Raw genomic sequence first — 5,843 nt, 5'->3', positions numbered from 1 at the left:
TTCCACAGCGTCCCATTTCCGAACTCAGTCCCGATTTCAAACGCGTAAGATACGATGAGCTGGTGAAATATGTTGAGACGTACGTTGCGATGTTATGGATTAGCAAACGATACATTTGTTGGACCTGGACCATATTTCACTTGCAGCACGCTTTCTGTATGCTGCAAGTTTATTGCTACGCTATAATTAGCACATTTCTAACTTTGGCGCCCCCTTGTGGTTTGATTTTTTAAAAAGATGGGGCGTTGAAGTGCCAATTCACACCCCCCCTTCCCCACCCTCCCCGCCCCCCCGTTCCTCACCAAAGGGACTCTGACATGGGGGACACTTAGATGAATGGGATGGAAGCCACACATCTACTTCTCATAAAGCATATACTTTCACTTTAACTATACCTAAATACTTCAACTGAACACACACACACACACACACACACACACACTGACACTGTCACCTTGTGCCCTGTAAGAGACGTGTTTCAGACCAGTCATCACCTCTGTTTCCCAGACTAGGCAGCGTAGTATGTAGTAAGGCTGTTGCTCATCTGTGTAGCGGCAACTCCCCGCCTACACGCCTGCTTGTCCCCGCTGAACTCTGAGTGCCCTTTCAGGCCTGAATGATTAAAACGGGGGGAACGAAGGCAGAGGAAGACAGAAACCTCACTCATTCTCATTCTCTAGAACTCTACCTCTTTCCTTGTTATGTGTGGTTGGTCGCCTGTGTGTGTGTGTGTGTCTGTGTCTGTGTGTGTGTGTGGCAGTGGGTATATTCATCCAGGCCTCTCTGGCTTGTGGGTAATGGCTTGTGGTTTGGTCTTGGTGGAGAGCAAGGGTGAGGGTGGCGGAACACCATGGCTGCCACACTGCCACAGACATACTGGCACCACTGAGCCAGTACAAGTTCCCCTTTCCAAAATACGGAACCACCATGCTGTGTGCGTCTGTGCGTGCGTGTGTGTGTGTGTGTGTGTGTGTGTGTGTGTGTGAGTGCTTGTTAACCATCTTGAGATTTTAGTGTTTGCCCGTGTGGCTTTCAGTATCTTTGTCTTGAACTGATGAGCTTTCTCACAGATATAATTAGACGTGTTTTGCATATAGACTCTCACAGACGTGTGCGAGGAGAAAACAACTCCTCTGTGTTGAGCAGCGCGTTGTGGATTTCCGTGCCACATAAAATGCAATGTCAGTTTCATTGAGAACTACAAACACAGGCATAAATCTGTTCTGGGAGTTGTGGCAGGGGGAGGTGTGTGTATGTGTGTGTCTGAGGAGGGTTGGTGGGGGATGAGGGGGGGATGACAATGAGCTCTGATTTTCAAGTAAACAATAGCAGGTGAAAGGTTAACACTAGATTGTAGGGGTACCTTTCAAAAAAGTTGCCCCAAAGTCATGTTATTTTACAGATGGTAGCACTCTTGGCAGGCTACTCCTCCTGCCAACCCTTGCTCTTTTTTTTCTTCCTGTGTGTGTGTGTGTGTGTGTGTTTGTGTGTGTGTGTGTGTGTGTGTGTGTGTGTCTCCATCCCTCCCTGGGGCTGGCAGCGGTGTCTGGGCACTCGTTTCACTGCTGGCCCTGAACCCAGCAGGATGTGGAGATCAGTGCTTAAGTGTGTGTGTGTGTGTGTGTGTGTGTGTGTGTGTTCGTGTGCATGTGTGCGTGTGTGTGTGAGCGCGGGCATGTGCTTCTGTTCTTTTCTTTTTTCCTCCTTTTTCTGATTTTGCGTCTTGGCTGACTTTTTTACCTCTCGAAGAATTTGGAAAGGCTGTGAGATTTTTTCTCCTGCATGACTTTCAGCAGCGCTCCCTCTCTTTCTCTCTGTTCCTCCGGTGCTCTCTCACTCCCTCTCACCCTGCGTCTGCTGTGGCTCTCGCTAATAGATTTCATATGTTGCTGCAGTTGACATCAGTCTTAAACTATTTTACATGTGATCTGCAATATTTCCTCAGGAAATCTGTCAGATATGTATTTAAGCCTAATCAAATAAACCTCACTTGTTGTCATTTCACCTTTCTATCTTCAGGTTTTGCTTCCCGTCAACTTGCCCCACGTATTGTCCCTGTGTACCGTTGTCCTGCTCTCAGAAGCTGGCTTGATTCTATTATTATTATTACTCATGCTTTTTGAAAAGGAGACAATTTCCTTCCATTCATAAGAAACGCTGCAGGTCAGACGGCACACAGGTTGGGTTTGTATGGGCTGCTGGGGGTCTTCCCCTTCTTCTGTGTCCTTGTGCCATTTACTTCTTATTCTTCTTTCTCTCATCTTCTACACTTTCAAAGAAACAGTTCTCCCCTTTTTATTTCCTCTTAAGCACATTTACAATTGGAAAAAAGCAACTTCCCAGTGTTTCAGTATCACATATTTTCTGCGTTGGCTTGCTCCAACTCATTATTGAAGCTATATGTTTACTTAAACCTAAAACCCTTTGCATCATTTTTTGCATGTTTTCCCTAAAACTCAGCCCGTATTATTTGGTATCCTTGGAAACTTTGGGGTCTCCACTACAATTTAAAATAAAGTTGTGTGGGTTTGAACAATGTTTGGACCGATCCAATGACTGACCCAACCGGCAGGTCATTGGGTATACGATACCTTCACTTTCTTGTCTCCTTCTTCCTTTTCCCCTCATCCCTCTGTTCTTTCCCTCCTTCCTCCCTTCATCCAGCTGCAGGGACTGATCGAGCCAAGCCTCCCTCTTCTCTCCCCATCTCTACTGCTCCACTGTTTCCTCCACCTCTTCCCTCCGCCCTCCGATCTGTCCCATACATTACCGTACAGCATCAGCGCGCCTGGAGTTGTCTCTGCACGCAACGGGAACAACACACTACCTTATAAAGACAGGTATTCACACTTAGCATAAAGCTCTACTGCACAGTGTAAAAGCTGACAGACCCCATTGAAATGATACAGTAAAAGTCACGGTTTTGAACAGACGCCATGCCGTGAATTTGCGCGCTCTGGTCAAGTCTCCGTGATGGCTAATGTAACCAACACCACCAGTCTGTTCATGTTCATCTCAGCAGCTGCAGTCTGCTGTGAAGACACACTCACAGTTACGGGCTCAGACGTACCTTGTTTAGGTTTTCTCCTTTCTTTCCTGTGAGCAAAACTGTTCAACATTGTTTTGTAGTGGAGCCTAACTGTTTCCAAGATTCCACGCGTGAAGATTCGATATGAAGAGATAACCGAGGTTGTGCACATGCCAGCGAGACACTTCCATCGTAGAATTATTGCTTTGAGAATAGAGTTGAATGTCTGTGTGTAATATATCAGTGTTGCCGTTTGTTTTCTCTCTCTGTCATTGCCCGGAACAGCAGTGATGGAAAACAAACACATCAGCACTTGGCATTCTGAACCTTTAAATTGCCCTAACTCCATCCCTCCCTCTTTCTTTTTCTCTTTCATCCTTCTCCCAACAGTACGCTCACTCGATTCTTTCTGGGGTCCCCTGGCTGTAGTACCCATAACTCACCCGGAGACACCAACACCCACACCATGCTCTCACTAACCTTTATAGAGCAGCCAAGACACAGCCAAAGAGAGGGAGAGACAGGGCAAATACTTTCTCTGCCTCTCTCTCTCTCTCTCTCTCTCTTTCTCTGGGCCTCAGGCTGGAAAACAAGAGGAGGAAGATGGACAGCGGGAGTGGGACCCGGTCCACCCTGGGCACTGGAGACGGAAACCGAAGATAGATGATTTGGAGCGCAAAGGGGAGCGAGAGAGAGAAGGAGAGAGGGAGAGAGAGAGAGAGAGAGAGAGAGAGAGAGAGAGGGAGAGGGAGAGGGAGAGAGAGAGAGAGAGAGAGAGAGAGAGAGAGAGAGAGAGAGCAATACCAAAGATGTGAGCGATAGGGCTGCAAGATGGTGTGATGGAGGCAGAGAGAGAAGGAGGGACAGAGCAGATGTAGAGAGATAGCAATGGCAGAGGGTGTCTGTGTCCAAAACCGTCTGCGTCTGTCTACGGCAGATTTATGTGTTTGTTTGTCTTCATCCTCAACTCTGTCACTTCTGTAATGCATTCCATATTTTCTGCCGTTATCAACAAGATTTAACTGGCTTGCTGTGGCCTTTGTAAGCATCTTTACTCTCTCTCTCTCTCTCTCTCTCTCTCTCTCTCTCTCTCTCTCTCTCTCTCTCTCTCTCTCTCTCTCTCTCTCTCTCTTTATGTCTCTCTATGTCTCTCTGTCTCTCTCGCTCTAATATGCACAGCCTACTGTAACTTCTATAGAGGCAACATTTTCTTTAAAACACATAGTAATTACAGAAGTATGCAATGCTTCAACTGTACACTTCTGGTTTGGGGTTTTGACAGCAGTTGAGGCCATTGTTGTGATTTGAATTAGATATGTGGCTGTGTGTTTGGTCATAGTCAGGTATAAGTTGTGATGTGCAATTATGTGGTTTTATTTATTTTTGGGTAAACAATCTTGTATCATGAATGCCGTGTTGGACAAGCTGTTGAATAGATGCCAGTAGACAACTGGATGGTGGAGGCCTTGAAAGAATAAATGGAGACCCAAATGACTAAATGCATAGAGGAAAGGATTTACTTTTGACTTGTTACCTCAGCCAGCACTATACACGAGGCTGAACCAACCAAGTTAGAAAAAAAACAACATTTTTGATGTTGCCTTTTTTTTTTGTGAAGTTGCACCGATTAAATAAATAGTGTAAGATTTGGGGGGAATAGGGTTATTCAGTATCTTGCCAAGAGTTGGTGTTATTCCAGAATGGAGCCCTGGTTGGTGTCAAATAATGAATCTGAGGGTACTAACAGCAAAAGTTTGCCCTGAGGCCCCATGACAGCCTACTTCAGCCGCGGCTACAGGAAACAAACATTTCAGACAATCAGCAAACTGTGCTTATGAGTTCAGGCAAACCTCGAGCAGTGTGGCTTCAGACGCAACCGAACGCAAAAGCACGAGGAAACTGATCTATGAGAAACCCACAGGCGGTACCAGTGACTTCTCAGGGAGGCCGACTGTGGTTAGAGGCCAGTTACTGGAGGTTCCACCTCGGCTGACCGAGCGGTGAGTATGGGCACGGTTTTATCAGAATTACTGAGTGCTGCATAACAAAGGGAGTGTTCGGAGAATGGGAATGCACTGTATTGTTGTAAATGAGTGTGACTGGGAGGTTAGATACCATATGGCAATGAAGTCATCTGGCCTGGCCCTTCCCTGGAAGCCCCACCCGAGCCCCAGCGAGAGACACAGGGTGCTGAAACTAAAGAGAAAACAGTTTTTAATCGATTACGATAACCACCATCTAAATCAAGTCCCCTCTGCTCTCCCTTCCTCCCCCGCTGCACTTCTCCTCCGCTCCCTCACCTCTCCCACTCTCATTTATTCCACCTCACCCCAGGGTATTCTGCTTTCTTGGCAGAACACCGGAGTAAGCCACCTGCAGTCCCTCCTGCCCCCGCCTTAATCACACAAATTCACACACAATGCAAAACATAGACGGACGAAAAGGCAACTCTCTCAATCAGTCAGACACACGAGGCAAAGCCCACAGACGTTGCAACATGCGTTATGAGTGTGTCACTGTTTCCTCTTGAGATTCCTCTATTCTAAGATGTAGAGTAGATTTTATCAGCACATCAGAACCAGTATACATGTTGTTTTCTCTGCACAGTTTTTCCTTTTGAATGATTTGTTCCCTTCAAGTGACACATGTATTCACACACACAGACACACACACACACACACACACACACAAACACACACACAAACAAGTGCAGCAGTTACCTCTACGTGATTTTCCATAATAACTTATCTCCTTTCCCCCAGCGGCCATGCTCTGTGGGATTTGCCCTTCTCATCCCTCTTCGCTCAATCCCATT

General features: G+C 46.5%; 1 protein-coding gene across 1 annotated transcript in view; it reads left to right on the top strand.

The window, feature by feature from the left end:
- Positions 1 to 2,705, top strand: part of dph1 (diphthamide biosynthesis 1) — an 84,392-nt gene extending 81,687 nt beyond the window's left edge. Inside the window, exon 13 of the transcript XR_011077981.1 lies at positions 2,665 to 2,705. The gene's annotated coding sequence lies outside the window, so the exon portion shown is untranslated. The remainder of the gene's footprint in view (positions 1 to 2,664) is intronic.
- The last annotated feature ends 3,138 nt before the right edge of the window (positions 2,706 to 5,843 follow it).

The sequence above is a fragment of the Clinocottus analis genome, unplaced genomic scaffold, assembly GCF_023055335.1.
Source record: "Clinocottus analis isolate CAN_PGR_092001 unplaced genomic scaffold, fCliAna1.0.p SCAF_2, whole genome shotgun sequence".
Lineage (NCBI taxonomy): Eukaryota > Metazoa > Chordata > Actinopteri > Perciformes > Cottidae > Clinocottus > Clinocottus analis.
The sequence above is the reverse complement of the archived record's forward strand: the minus strand, read 5'-3'. Positions and strand labels throughout refer to the sequence as shown.